Source organism: Aulonocara sp. 'chitande type north' Nkhata Bay, linkage group LG9 (assembly GCF_057382095.1).
Source record: "Aulonocara sp. 'chitande type north' Nkhata Bay isolate Kocher_YH1m ecotype deep benthic linkage group LG9, A_spYH_male_GT1.1, whole genome shotgun sequence".
NCBI classification, from domain to species: Eukaryota; Metazoa; Chordata; class Actinopteri; order Cichliformes; family Cichlidae; genus Aulonocara; species Aulonocara sp. 'chitande type north' Nkhata Bay.
The window spans coordinates 22,989,176-23,005,100 of NC_141352.1; the positions used below are offsets into that span (position 1 = coordinate 22,989,176).

The window sequence follows — 15,925 nt, forward strand, 5'->3', positions numbered from 1 at the left end:
GTTCACTGAAGCCTGATCAGACATGGTCTCAGTTGGTGGCTTCCAAGAAGCCAATCTTAAAGAAGGGAAACAGGAAGTAAACTTAAGGTATGCCAGATATGCAATATAATATACAAGAACTGGACTGAAAATCAGTGGCAACAGCGCTGATGGAATGATGAATCCACATTTGAGATATCTGGTTGAAATCTGTAGTTGGCTATATATGTTGAGGAAGTCAGGAGAGAGGTACAACAATGAGTTTCTACAGCTATTTGTAAAACACAGTGGAGGCTTTGTCTTAGCTTGGGGCTGCATTTCACCCAGTGGTGTTGGAATTATGAACACAGAAAAGAACCAACAGACTTTGATCCACCATACAGTACCATCTCAAATGCATCTGATTGGGAACAGCTTTATTTTTTGTATGTCAATGTCCCCCTCAAAAACCAGCTGCCAATGGAGAAAAGCACAAAGTGGAACAAAATCAGTCATGGATTGGCCTCCCGAGAGTCTGCACCTCAGCATCACTGAAGCAGTGTGGAATCATCTTGACAGAAAACAGAACAAATGACAGAAACAACCAGAAAGAAGAGCTTTGAAGGTCCTTAAAGAAGCTTGGAGAAATATTTCTGAAGCCTGCTTAAAGAAATGACAGGAAAGCTTGTCTAAGAGATTTCTGGCTGTTAAAGAATAAAAATGTTCCAAATACAGACTGTCAAGCTTGTTAGAAGTGAACACATTGTTTTTGCTTTACATACTGTATGTCCTGTATGTATGCACATTTTAACATTCCCAATTCTCCAAAGCAAAATATAAGGAAATGAAGGGTGGTTCAAGACTTTTGCACAGTACTATATTCTATCCCCGGTTAGTAGCAGATATTTCTATCTGTGTTGCACACATACTTTGTGCATTTTATTAACCAGCTAACTGGCGTTAGCTAATAACTTGACATTTAACCTTTAAGTTAAAATGTGTTCAAGTCTGGGTCCAAAAAACAATACTGCAATGGCCAAAATAACACCCTTCAGGCTTCAAAACAGTTGTCCACAAATAAATGGGTGATGTTACCATAGAAACCTCTATCTTGCATTTATTAATTGACTGTTTTTGATCAACAGTCTATTAGATAAACACTTAAGCATAAAATGTACTGCACTAAAGCCTTCATGAAACATCTAGCGCCTTATAAATTCTCAATTTTGTGTGCCTAAAATGTCCAATTACACGCAGCCACTATTTTCTTCGTAGACAAAAATAATCCTTGCGGGTTGATAATTGCTGTCCTGCTTACAGTGTCAGGCCGAACTGCTGTGAACAAAACAAGCCAATTATTCTGAAACCATTTTGATTTTTTCTTCAGAACACACAGGATCTGAGCCTTGCTAATAAGCCTCGCTTTCATAACTCCAAGACCCCAAACCAAGAGAGCACAAGTTATAACATGATCCGTGTGCTGAGTAACACAATGATGGTGGTTATTTTCACTGAGGTTTGGAGCTCCATTTAACCTGACGCAAGAGGATCAAGATTAGGGTGCAAGCGCCTTAGAGGAACATTTTTTAAATACATGGGCTTGTTCCTATAGGTGTGAAGCAACATCAACAACTGAAGAAATTGATGCACGTACTGTATAAGTGGCTTTAGGATGGATTACACTCAAACAATATCCATCATATATCTCCCGCTGATGCCAATCTGAAAAATAATGAAGCAATCAGTGCAACCACTCAGCATGCTAATTACCAACGCCAGCCCAGGACACCCACTGGCAGCTTCTCAGAGTGTGTGTATGCGCACATGTGACAGTTTTAAAAATCCTTTCCAGGAGAAAAATGTCTCACCAATAGACATTTAATTACCAGAGGATGAGGTGCTTTGGTTCTCCCGTGCCATTATTCACGGCTGAATTAATGAATAGGTAAACAGCAGAGGAACAAGGCAGACTCTGCGTGGTTTGGATGAAATCTGCAACACCCCTGCTCACACAGTCAGCAGTGTTTATTATGAATGAAGAAGTGGTTAAAAACAAGAGATGGAGCAAGAACTGCGGGTGCCTCAGACAGTTTATGATTAAGTGATGAACCACAGATGGTCCACGCCTCTTAGTTTTTACATGAAACAGGTGAGAAAATTAACAATGTTTAAAAAATGATTGCTGTTTTCATCGGATAATTACACGGGATTATCATAAATTTTTAAGACTCCCATCGGGGGACAAATAAGGAACGAGTGACAAATTACAGAAAAATCTACACGAAAATAGTTAACAAGCGACTGTAACTAAGTATCTGGAGGAATAAACAAGATTTTTAATCAAAAAAATTATACTGCGATAAATTTGTCATTAAACTTTGAACTCAGAGGTAGTTTGGATCTGGAAAAACACCCAAACTGTGAACAACATAGGAACCGCCAAGGCTCAAGCCTGCCATGAACTGGTAGAGTATGGACCAAGAAGGAAGATCTTGCTTCAAAATACCTTCAAGCTTACCTAAAATGTGCAGCTGCTCGCTTGGACAAGTCAGATCCTTCTGGAACACCGTACCAACTGTTAAGCATGGTGGTGGTAGCATCATGCCGGTGGTGTTGCACCATTGCACAAAGTGGAGGGAATAATGAAGGAGGGCGACCTCCAAATTCTTCAACTTAACCTCAAATCAACAGTTAAATGGTTAATGGGCACAGTTGGGTTTCCCCATAGGACACACATCAAAACTGGCTTTGGGATGGATGAAGCAAGTTAACATGAATCAAAACCTAATTTATATGATTCATAGTGATTTCCCTCCACACAAGATTTAGTTCAATACATTTTTTTGTTTTCAGCTTCAGGATCTTTGACATCCAGTTTCCAGTATTTATAGGCCAGTTAATTAATCTAGTAAAGTATCGGTTTAATAAATGATACATATACAGCCAGTACTTTAGTCAGTGTACTGGCTTACTCTCTAATTTACACTTTTGATTAGACAAATTTAAGGTTTTTCCTTTAGAGTTGCTCAGATGTCATTCTGACCTTGGATGAGGTTATGTAAAAAATTTACATAAGTGCCTCTCATCCATGCAGTGGAGCTGGGGCAGCAGTTGCTTCATTTTAACAATGATTTTGTAAGTAGAGATTTTAAGTTAGGTCAAGATTTCTGCCAAAGTAATGACATAAAAACAGCAAATCTACAGTTTTTTTTAAAAGTATGTTCAGCTCACTCCACATATTTTCAGGGCTGAATATTGTGAAAAATACCTATAATTTACCAGCAAGTAGGTGCTTGAGTTCTGATCTCTGCACACCTAAATCTAAATGTATAATTTTTGGAATAGTATCAGTATATATTTGTCTTTATATGTACACAACAACCAAAATAACTCATGAACTCCTTTGATGACCAGTGAACAAAATGATTGATATTAGTCGTTGTTAGCTGCTCTCGGCTTGCATTAAATTTTTGGAAGAAAATTCCAGGGCTTACCAATGAGGAGAGTGACAAAAGCAAACAAACTGTTTCAGACAAAATGAATGTCAATGGCATTCCAGTGGCCTGTTTACAGCTAGCGTAGCTAAATGTCAGATGGTTGGCCCCGCGGGGAAACCGAGCTGGCTGGGAGCAAATTTGTAGGTGTCTCCGTGTCTCTGCCTCCATCATTCCACCTCTTCTCTCTTCTCTGTGATGCCGGACATGGGACAATATGGCGGCATGAGCGGTAGCATCTATTATTAGTTGAAGAGTGAAGAATGGAGCGAGTCCCCAGGGGAAGGCAGAGGTGGCAACCAAACCTCACGGACATTATTTTAAGAGTTTGTGTGTTGACAGTTGTGCGGGAGAGGAATTGTTTGCCACTAATGACAAAGCTTTGTTTGCGTCTCAATTTAAAGGACCATTCCAGTGGTTTTTTTGCACATTGTTTCTGTTGATAACTATAACAACACAGCTAACCATAATCTAAAACATGCAAACCAAACTATAAATTTCTTACACATTCCAGACATTCACTACAGTCTGTAAATTACATTTACGTGTTTTAAGCTGTGGAAGTCGGCCTCAGCAATATCAGCAATGCAAATAGTCAATGGATGAATAAATGTCATCTGCGCTTTGGAGTGCAAACACAAAAAATTAAACCCAGGTGGAAGGAGAGGAGGCAGAGAAATGGTCCAGCTTTTATAACCTGGAAGGCCTGAGTGAACTGAATTACTTGACAGGCCTCCCACGTGAGCCAGTTGCCCTCTAAGGTTGGGATTATGCTGTGTACACACACAGCTGCAAAAACCACAGGTGCTTTGTTGTTCTTGTTATAATACCTTGTTCTTCCTATGCTCCTTAGCATGCTACTTAGTATAACTGTGTTGTCACAAAAAGCTGAAGAGCTTGCAGGCGTCCGCGAGTCTAATCACGACCCTCGCATTCTTCTGGATACAGAAAACATCCACTTCACACTACCAATGCAGAATGGCTTCAAATCATTTTCGATAAAGTCAGTGACATGAAGCTACAAACGGGCAGCTGACCAACTATGTTCAGCAGTGCAAAGATGCAAAGAAACTTCAGCCATCAAATGCTTCAATATTCACACACAAGAAGCCCAGGGATGATGTTGAGAATCGCTACAGCTGCAGGGACTTGGTGCCAACGTAGCTGCTGGTTGTTCTATAATTTTGATGCTTGTAATATAACTTTAGCATCGCATTTCAGAGGAGGGCTAGGACCATAGACTGTGTATAAAAGATGCTGCATCTTCCTGGTCTGAAAGGAGAAGCCTGTGTGAGTGGATTTAGCATGCATTTTTTTAAATGGCCAATTAATTGGTTGCAAAAAAGAACTCGGACTGTCTATGAGAAAATGGCTCTCGGGCCCTTGCTCTTTGACCTCAGCAAACACTTTCCTGACTTCCTGGGCTCATTTCACTAGTTTAAAGTCCTACTAAATAAAACATGCTGTCTCTGTCCCCACCGGAGACATCAAAGCAGCATCCACCCTGGAAGCGATCCACAGCGACGGAGCGTCCGGAGACTGTAGAAAACGAATAGCATTCAACAACGGGGCAAATAACTGCTGGCGGCGCAAAGTGGGCGGGACCTGAGATAAACTCTTCCTACTTCAAAATGCTCCCACAAGTGCTTAGAGGGGATTTGGGATGTGTGCTCATAACATACTGATTTAATATTTATTTTAATTTTACCTTTTAAAATTGCATCTTAAACTTCTGTGCTGCTATATCTCTATAGAGAAGGAGATAAACAGGGTTTGCTCATTGGCTAACAAATGTTCATTAAAATTGTCATCGTCAACGCCCGGACCAGGACTTCATTAACCAATGGGAGACATCATAGAGCCTCAGATGTTTGGAAATGAAACAGTCATGTAAAAATACTATGAAAATGAAGGAGCCAAATACTTGTTTATATGGTTATTTTTGTTGTTTTTTAGCTATGTCTGTGCAGCTCAGTTCAAATAAAATCCCATTGCGCATTCACTAGCAGTTAACATCCAGACTCAGTGCAGAAGACAGTACTATACAATTAACTTACTGTATAATGGATTAGATGTTTGCAACACACAGGGGTTCGAATGCATTAATTTCTAAAGGAATGTATAACTCTTGTTGATATCTTGTTATCTGTATTTACACGTGCTGCCTAAGCCAATAGAGAGATTTTAGGATTATAAAATGACAGAGCCTACATTTACAAAAACATACATATGGTCCTGCAAGAGCACATTATGCAGAGGAAACAAGAAAAATATGGTTATTACAGCAGCAGCAGATGCATAAACTCTCATTACAGCGCTGAAAGGGAGCAGAAAAAGAACTGCAGTTACTACAGCATGTTTGACATATCGAGCTGCAGTGTGTTTACAGCCCAAACAGCCCGTGGAGCGACCAGTGAGTCCAATTTATTTGCGGCTTCTGACAAACCCAAAACGTCAAGTCATCCCTTCTACCCAAAGGACACCCTCACTCTCCTCTTTTGCGAGGGAGCAGAGGGGATGAGAGGAGAGGAGTCGTTCCAGCAGCTTCAGCGGCAGTTTCATTGGGCTCGTGCTGCCTTTCATTCACTGCACTGCTATTCTGTATATGAGATAATCTGGGTGTGAACATGGATCTTGTGGGCGAGCGGTCCCGGGCCTTCAATTTGTCGGGGTGGAAATGTGAGAGACGGGCAAGGCCCACATCAATTTTTTTTAAACGGGCCTTGTTTATAAAAAAAAAACAAAACTGATATCTGTCCAGTTGCTGTCCAGTCAGACTTTGCTGTTGCTACAACGTTGCTTCTGTCTGCTGCCAGCTCCATCATCAACATCCTCCCCACACAATAAAACCACAGTCTCCATGGTGATGTACCTGACACCGTTACCAGCATCACAAACACATTCACAAACAAACACAATCACAAAACAAACAAAATCCCACTGTGTCACTTGACAGTTTGTTTGTTTTTTGCCGCTCTGTGTATAGTAATTAATTTGTGGGGTCGCCTCGCTCCATCTTATTCTCTATTAATGCTGTCTCAGATTACCAGGCAGCTTTTTAGCCTCTGAAGACACAAATCTCCGAGCCTAGAGAGGCAGACGGGGGAGAGAATGGAAGGAAACTGTATAAGCCTCTCTGTCTAATTGTGGGTGACAAGTGCTGATATTTTCATATTTGAGGCGTTCTCCCAGAGGTGGTTAATGACTAGCTTACAATGAAATGTCAGCTCCTGTGACACCTTTGGATAAGAGGACATCAGAGGCATACTCGCCATAGTTTTGTTCAAATTTTGAACTGTTAGCTGTCTGTATAAACCAATTCCAGTGTTATTCTTACTGATTTTCATCAGTTGTACAAAACTGTAAAAAAGTCTTGAGCCATCCCTCATTTCTTTAAAGGAAGGAGGACATGCCAGACTTTCTCCTAATCTTTTTAAAGGTCTTTTATGGTTTTCCACTCTTTTTCAGTCCAGTCCTTCTACATGACCATTTTCTACATGCTTTTTTGTCTGATTAGCTGCTTAATCCTTACCTGTGAATCATTTCAAAGTGAAAAACGCACCTGATTCAAGGGATAAACCAGTCATATCGCTACATATAGCATATGACAGTTTTACATTTTGAATTGTATTTTTAACTGTATATTTTGTAATTTTGAAGATGATTTGAAAAAAAATATTACTTGAAAACTTGAATAAGTGGCAGATTGTGAAAGACATGTTCTTATGAAAATGTACATACCTGGATAGAAAAAAACACCATGAAATACTATGAGTCATTAGGATTACTGAAGCAGTGTGGGATCATCCTGACAGAGAATTGAACAAAAGACAGCCAAGATCCAAAGAAGAGCTTTGAATGTCCTTCAAGAAGTCTGGAGAACAATTCCTGAAACTACATAAAGAAATGACAAGAAAGCTTGACTAGAAGAGTTCAGGCTGTGTTGAAGAATGAAGGCGGTCACGTTGACTTTCAGGCTCATTAGAATTGTACAAACTCTGCTTTTGCCTTTTTGACTGTATTTCATGTTTCAATAAATCGCTGCACCTATATAAAGAAACAAGGGGTGGCTCAAGACTTTTGCACAACAGTGTATTTCATGTACTTAACCATTAAATGTAGCCACCTTGTTCTCTTGCTGATCTGTAGCCAAAACATTTGATAGTTAATTCTTCGCACATTTTTTAACAGATTACAGATATACTGTTACCAGTGTTGGAACTGTATTAACTGTTTTAACAGTACTGACTAGTATTACTCATGTATTTTAATATTTGTTTGTCTTTTACTTACCATTGTTTTTCGTTAACTGTTAACATTTCTGCTGAAACTTTTTAAGGTCCACATTTTACGATTAGCTGATTTAATGTTTTCATATACTGCTTAGCTGCTGCAAAGGTGCCCCCTGGGGTACTTGTATGAAATGGTGGAAATCCCTGATATAACCTTAAGGTTTCTTTGGAAAGAAATCTTTCCTGTTCTTTTGTGCCGCATTGTGCTTCGTGACAAAGTGCACTCTGTTACACTCGAACAAATCATTTTTCTATCTCCTACATATTTCCTTTTACCTCATGCAACCTTGCTCCGGACTTGGCTCCCACTTTGCTAACTGTGTATAAAGAACATCAGTTCTGCTCTTCAGCCCTTCAATCAGACTCTCCAGCATCCATGAAATGAGCCATATGGGGCATGGTCAGGGCATAGAAAGAAAGCAACGGTTTTATATACTCCGGAGCTTTTCTTTTCCTGGCTCCTTCTGCTTAGATGCAGGCATTTTGAACAAGGGTAGTGTAAGTGCTAGGCCTGGCAGCTGGCTGTAAATACACATATTGTGTGTTTGGACAAGGAAATGCTTTGATTTGCAGAGCAAGAAGAGTAAAGATGACCCGGCATTTAGGACAAGACAGGGGAGTTGTTCCCCCTCATCACCTCAATCCACAAGAACAATTAGCTGCTGACAGTGACACAGGGGCCCAGTAATAAGCTCTAGCATGGCAGGGGGGGGGGGGGGGGGGGGGGGGCACTTCATTCCCAAGCATATGGTGCCACTTTAATCTGCAGCCTCTATCAGACAAGTCTGGCTGGTAGACAAGGTTTCTTTTAACTGATTACGTGCTCAAAAGCTTTGAGGCGAAGATAAGAAGCAAAGGACACACAATGTAAGAAATTCAAAGTCAGACTGACACGGGTTAGCAATTTCCAAATCAGAGGATCTTTATGCTTTTTGGTGGTGCAAGAAGTTCAGAGCTGCTTTTGCACATATTCAGATTCAAGAAGTTGCCAAGGAAACTAGAACCTCCGTTTTTTTTTAACCTGATGGAAAAGCATTTTCCACAACGACAGGGCTGCGATTTGCTTCCTTGTTATCCGTGGTCACAACCTGCCATCCGTTAGAGGTTCTGACTAATCCTCATAGGTGAGCCTCACACCTGGTAATCACTGGGCTGACACCTTCTAGTATTGTAACTAACATGCAGCTCCCCCAGGACTTCTCATAATCCTATTAGCCCCAGTCATCTGAAATGCATTAAAAAAAATGTGCTGATTGATCCTAAGCCACAAACCTTCGGCGTCTTGATCGCACCTCTCGATGTTTCACTTTTCACATGTGGGTTTAACAAAGTGGGATCCTTCTTCTGCGTCTAGTTTATTTTGCATGTGACAGAGAGACAGTTGGATTAAAGAGGCTCTCAGATGGTACCGAAGAAAATCAAACGCTGTTCAAACAGGATTATGTAAGAGCAAAATATGCTGAGCAACTGCGTCGTTTAAAGAACTTGACCGTTGAAAAAATAAAACACTCGTATAGACTGCAGGGGTAAAGAACAGAGTTATGAACCTTATGAACAAATATGCCTCATTTCTTAGATTTCTTACAACTTTATATTGACTAAATCTATATTAAATAACCTTTGTGGCAAAGTATGGGGAAACACCAACAAGACTAAACTCATCAGCCACTTTATTAGGTACACCTTGCTATTACTGGGTCTTTTTACCTTCTTAATTCTGCAAACATGCTGCAAATGCTCTTCAGAGATTTTGCTCCATGTTGACATGAAATCATCACACAGATGTTGAAGATTTGCCTGCTGTACCTCCATAATGAGAGTCTCCTGTTCCACCACATCCCAAAGGTGCTCTACTGGACTGAGATCAGGTGACTGTGGAGGCCTTTTGAGTACAGTGAACTCATTGTCACGTTCAAGAAACCAGGAGATGGATATACTGTGGTCATAAAGGGATAGATATGGTGAGCAACAATACTCCCCAGGTGGTACTAAGGGGCTCAAAGTGTGCCAAGAAAATATCCCTCACACATTACACCACCAGCAATGTGAACCACTGATACAAGGCAGGATGGAGCCATGTTTTCATGTTGTTTATGACCATAATATTTGAATGAGACAGCAGAAATCATGGCACTTCAGACCGTGGAACGCCTTTCCACTCTTCCATTGTCCTATTGTGGTGAGCCCACGTGAATTGTATCCTAAGCTTCCTGTTCTTAGCTTTAAGGAGTGGCTCTAAAAAAGGTCATATTTTGCAAAATGAATATAATGTTGCATTCAGCAGGACTCAAAACCAAAAACTGAGATCATAAAACTCATAAAGAAAATATTTACAGATCAGCTGAGAGGAATGATTGTTTTCCTTTAGGCTTCTTTACTATTAGACTTCATTTTTTATCCCCTGCAGGATGTTTAGAAGAATGGAGATTTAAGCAAGTTCAGAAATGGCTTCATTTTTTAAGACACAAAACCTACGTCCATCATTTATTACAGATTATGTGACACAGCACTTTACAGCGTTTTTTGACATACAAGACAAAATTCATTAGGTGCTAGAAACACTGGAGTAAATAGCAGGACATCTTCAGAGTGATTAGCATGCATCTGCTGAGAACAATGAATATCTGAACTCGATTTTACGACAACCCTTACAACAGTGTTGGATATATTTCAGTCTTGAGCACTGTTGTGGACTGAAAAACAGACCAACATTTTCATCCCTAGAGCCAATCTGACAGCTGGTCTAAAAATAGCACGTTTGCTGTTGGGGATGTTAAACATGCAGAGCTATCAAACAAAGTTGATCAAGCTAAAACCCCTGAAAGCACCATCATTTTGCAGTAGACTGACTGTGTGGAAAACAAAAGATTTTGCCATTATTCTCTCTGTCGTTTTTCGTTTATGGAGCTTTTAGTGCTCCGGACGCCATCAAACGCTCCTAAAAAATCGTTAACCCCTCTTACACAACACATTCGCAGCAGCTTTTAACTTTGATAGAGCTTATGGACCCTTTTACGCCCCTTGGGTCCCTCTTGGTATGGAGGGTGACCATCAGTGGATCAGTGGGTGGAGGTCCAGATTGGAGTGGCATGACTGCAGATGGGGAATGCGAGGAATTCCTCTTGTAAACACCTCACGCTCGGACGGTCCCCACACACTTATCTCCCCGTGCCCATCGCCCCCCTTTAATCATCGTAATGGTTAGTTATTCATTACCATTCTGTTTGAATTTCCTGTGACCTCTGCTTGCTGTGGGCAGGTGGGTCTTCTGCTGCTGCCAAGAACTGAAACCCTTTGTTTACCTGAGGCACCACATGGTATATTATTCATTTTGAACCCCCCCAGCGGGCAAATAGAGCCTGTTCTGATACTACTGTATACAGTATGCTGGATTTCAAATGTCAACACCCTGAAAGAGAGCCGCTTTTTCTTTCCTTTCTTCTTTTTTTATTTCGAAGTCAGGCTGTTTTTCTCGAGCCCCGTCTCCTTCTGGTCCTATGGGAGCACTCTTTAACCGATAGGATCATAACCGGCTCTGGGGTAAACTTTATTTTTCTTCTAGGTTGAATAGAGCCGCTTTTGGTTTCTTTCAGCGTGCCACCTTCCCCTGCAGTTCCTGTTTATGAATCCCCCTCTTGGTTTAATGAAAGTAATTTCCAAAGCAGCTAAGGGGCCTTCGTTAATACTGGATGGCATTTAGAGAACACAGGAAAAGAAACACAGGTGCAAGCTGGCTGGCTTTCCTTCCTTTGCTAAGGTAAAATCCTGTTTTGGCCACTTGCTGTTTTGTCAGACTGGAGGAAGGTGCAAAGTCCATTTAGAACACATAATGTGCAGCATGAGGGGGCCCATGAGGGCTGCATTCCAACTCATAGTGTACCATTCTCTACCAGTCATGAGAGACGCCTGCTTACAAGTACAGGACCAGCTCACACCGTCATAGCCACATTCCCTTAAAACGTTCCCATCAGTTTGACTGCAGTTTGCAAGAGTCAGAAACCAGATGTCCCTTTCCCAGGAAACTCCCTGATAAATTTGTGTGCAGCTCTGGATGTGATTGCTGATATTTTCTGGTTGTTTTTCGGTGTTAATGTTGGCTTTTCCTGACATTTCTGATAAGAAAGTAGCTGTGGATTCTGTTCAGCTCCTGGCCACTGCAAGTTCCTTCTAAAGTTGACAGCAGATAGGAGTAGAAAGGCGTTGAAATGACCGACACTTTGACCTTCATAATAATACAGGGATCAGAAAGAAGTGGCGGGATTTGTGGGCGGTAACCTGTCATGTAACCTATTGTTTGCAGTTTATGTATTTGAACAAGTTTCTGGAGGCTTTCTACCTTTGAGCAGTTGCATGTGACAGAAACATGAATGACAGAGTAAAAACAGAGAACAGATGGAAAAATGGCTAAATTTACTTCTCAATATTTGGTGTTTTAGCAAAGATTGTACATAAAAGATGTACTGTGACATTACCCATTATAGGCTCTGATTTTAGAGCCCCAATCAGGCCATAACTATTTTGTCTTCTGAGTAAAGATACGGACTGAGAAACAGGGCTGTGCTATATCATATCACTCATAATAACCATTGATAAAGGTTTCATATGACAACATCAACGATGTAGCGATGCCATACGTTTACTTTTTCTTTGTTTTCTGTTTTATTATGTGATAATATTGTGCATCTCCTCATTATGTACAAGGTTAAGCTACTTTAGTTACTGTTAAACTTATGCTGTGTCACTACTACTGCACTACAATGCTGCTGCTGGTACCTTGATAGACTCACACTTACTAAGTAGTCTATCATCAATCACAGTAGCTCACTGTAAAAGAAAAATGTACTTTAATTTGTTTGCAACTATAACTCCATTGATAAAACACCCTTCAGTCCTTTTTCCCACATAACCATAAAAATCATTATTTCCTTTAAATACCTGGATATAATTTTAAGTCTATATCACCTCCTAGCCAAGAACAGAGCAAACTCAGTGCAGTATTAGCATAAGAATTACTCAAACCCTAAAACCGTACGTTGAATAATCATCTATTTTACTTTAAAAAGAAAGTATATCCTGTTGTGTTAAATAAGATGCCAAACTTGTGATAGCATAAACTCACTGGAAAGGTGTTTCCTGAGGTCTTGATCAAGTGAACACCAGAGGAATTTTCCTGTAAACTTCTAAACAATGACTGCTTTTTGTAACCAGAGTAGTCGCCACTCTATTGGCCAACAGAAATACTGCAGATTTAAGACACTTACTCAATTCAGTTCACAACAGTGATCACTTCTAATATTATAAGACCTGACAATACGAGGCGAAAAGAAAAAAAGAAGAAAGCTCAAATATCTAAACAACTGTTCCCCAAATTGCTCAAAACAACAAACAGTTGATCTACCACAATGCTGTACTAATAATTCAGGTTATATGAAAGTTAACAGATCAATTAATTACCCAGTTTGAGCACTAGATTTGGGATACTGTGACTAAAACTTGAAGTTGTTTTAACATCAACCTCTAACTACAATCAATCGGTTAATTAAGTCCAAAAACGCTGAGAAATAAAAGGTCTCTGAACTCTTGATGCTAAATGAAGCCACGCTTTAAACTGAGTGACCGCGTGACACGAGTAACTGTCCTTACTTCTAGTTACATTAGACAAATGACAAAAACAGCAGTATTGTGTAAAACTGGTGCCCAAGCATCGTGGACAAAGAATAAATGTCCTCATTAGTGTTAAGTGCTTTGCTCATATGTTTCCTAATACCCATTCATGGTATCACAGCATGTCAGCTCGCTCCGAGGAAGCTGTCAGCCGCAGATGTCAATACCCCTGCTGACCCTGCTCCCTCCCCCCCAAACCATTGCACACATGGCACTGGAGGATTGTCCCCCCAGAACAAAGGAGTGGGGGGTTTCTGTGGAGGACGAGCAACCAAACATTCCCGTTACAATGGGGAGAGTGGCCGGCAGGTTCAATTAGCACACACTTTAAACTGTTCTCTATACGAACCCTCTGTTCTTGAACAAAGCTGAACCTTCACACTCCAATGGGGTATTTGGTGATGCAGTTTGTTCTTGGCACTATGGCATTTTAAGAGAGTTTCTTCTATTATCTCCTTTGTTTCTGTCCATGTTGCCTGACAAATAAAGCACTCGGGACAAAGATGATCAGACTGGAAGACTCATGGCTTTTATTGTCTTCACAAACTTTATCCAAGAAAAAAAACTGGACAAATCAGTCTGTACTCTCTTCAAGAACTAAGTGTCACCAAAAGTCCATTGAAACCCTCGAAAGATGTTTTATTAGGTGGTAATGTTCATTCATTTAAGATGATTTTCAAGCCTCTTAAGCCCCCTAAGATCACACTGAATAAAATAAATAAATAAAAACTATTCCTCAATTACATGATGATTCTTCCAGAAAGCAACGCGAGCTCAACTTCTGACGATGGCATTTCCCAGTCTTGATATCAATATTCACATCGTGCAATGCATTATTGATGCTCTGAGCTGATAGGGCATGGATGAGGATATCTTGCAGTGACATGTTCTGCAGCACTGACAGTGATTTGAAGCCCAGACCTTCGTGTCTGTCACCGCTGCTCATAACTGCCCGGAAACCCTGAGCAGATTTCAACAAATCGGACGTTTAACATAATCAATAAGGGAGGTAAGAGCGATCAATAAAACTCGCCGGATGCGCAGAGCAGCTGGAGGGTGATGTGTGTAATCTGAAGTACAGGGATGAAGATGTAGCCGACTTACCTACTGCACAAGGTGCGCCGTAACGTCGGGCAGCCTGCTCGGCGTATCCGAGTGAAATGCAACCCAAAAGCCGCCGTGTCACACTTCACACCATCCGGGCGCACATGTTGCCAGTCCCCGCACAGAAATGTCCGAATCATGAGCTGCAGCGAGAAGCCAGTGGAGCCCAGGCAGCGGACTGCAGGAGCCGACCGTGTCGCTGTGGGTCCCCCGGCCCCTGGGAAGCGGCACTGTGCGTCCAGGCGCTGGACTACAACATGCGCAGGGCGCCACCCTTAGCTGGACCCCTGGACCCCTCTGCGTCCACCTTTCCTCTCTCAGCCCCAAAGCCGTAAATAGCGGGACGTGAAGCAACCCCCTCCCAGCCTCAAGGCAGCGTAATCCGCGGCCACGGGTAATGGAACTGTGATCCGTGATCTCCCCTTAATGCTTGATGCGCAATTAAGAGGCGCGCAGGACGCCGGTGCCACCCACCACAGGAGGTTCTCGTGGTGAGCGTACGGACGGGGAATTTTAATGAGGACTGCTGCAGAGTTTTCCTCCCTGATCGCAGGGTCGCGCTGAAATCCCCCGTCCCAACACGAAACCCACAAAGTTAGCATATAGAAAGAGGACCGCGTGACGCAGTGAAACGTCAGTGAAGCTGAACTCTTGGCCAATTGCCAGTCAGCAAAGTGGGACGTTAGTCCACCTCTGTGGGACACCTGTTGATGGAAAACTGTTTCAGACATCCACACTTCCTGGAGCGGGACCTGTGAATATTAATATCGTTGTCGTGTCCAGCTGCAGAGCTCCGGGATTTTTATGAGCTGCAGTGGTTTAAGAAACGATGCGTTAACTCCTGAACAAAGTGTAAAAGAGAGAAAGAAACACTTAAAATCCTGCCTTCATTACTGGTTTAATAGACTTATTAGCAAACATTGCTTTTTAATGATTCTGTTGTTTACAGACAGATAAAATAAGTACATTACAGGCGTGATTTAGCTCTGTGAGAACATTTAGTTAATTAAACCATAACTAACTATTAATTTGATCTAAATTGATACAACACATAAAAACTAATAAATAAGCACTGAAATGTTTCCCATCACTGCTGAAAGTGTGATTCAGTGCAGGACTTATAGTGGCTCTCCACCTATTGAGGGCTATGCAAGCTTGTTCCCACGCTGATTGTTTTTTTTTAAAATTTATTTATTTATTAATTGATCGATTACCAAGTAGAAGTAGGTTAAAATTTCGTGTTAATCTCTCAAAAATCTTGAAATTTTGAAATAAAAACCCAAAATTTCCACTTCCACTGGCATTTATCTCCAGCTTGCATGTTCACAAAACTAAGACTCAAAATATGAAAATACAACATTAAATAAAAAGATGTAAGCATTACATAATTTATATATCGCTTCTATATTTAAT

The 15,925-nt window shown here is 41.1% G+C and overlaps 1 protein-coding gene across 3 annotated transcripts in view; it reads right to left on the reverse strand.

Moving 5' to 3' along the window:
• The window catches only part of tmem108 (transmembrane protein 108), a 58,460-nt gene extending 43,336 nt beyond the window's left edge, over positions 1-15,124 (reverse strand). For 2 of the 3 annotated variants that reach the window (XM_086306588.1, XM_086306589.1), the window contains exon 1: positions 14,513-15,124. The gene's annotated coding sequence lies outside the window, so the exon portion shown is untranslated. The remainder of the gene's footprint in view (positions 1-14,512) is intronic. The other variant, XM_086306587.1, reaches the window with a different exon arrangement.
• Positions 15,125-15,925: the final 801 nt, after the last annotated feature.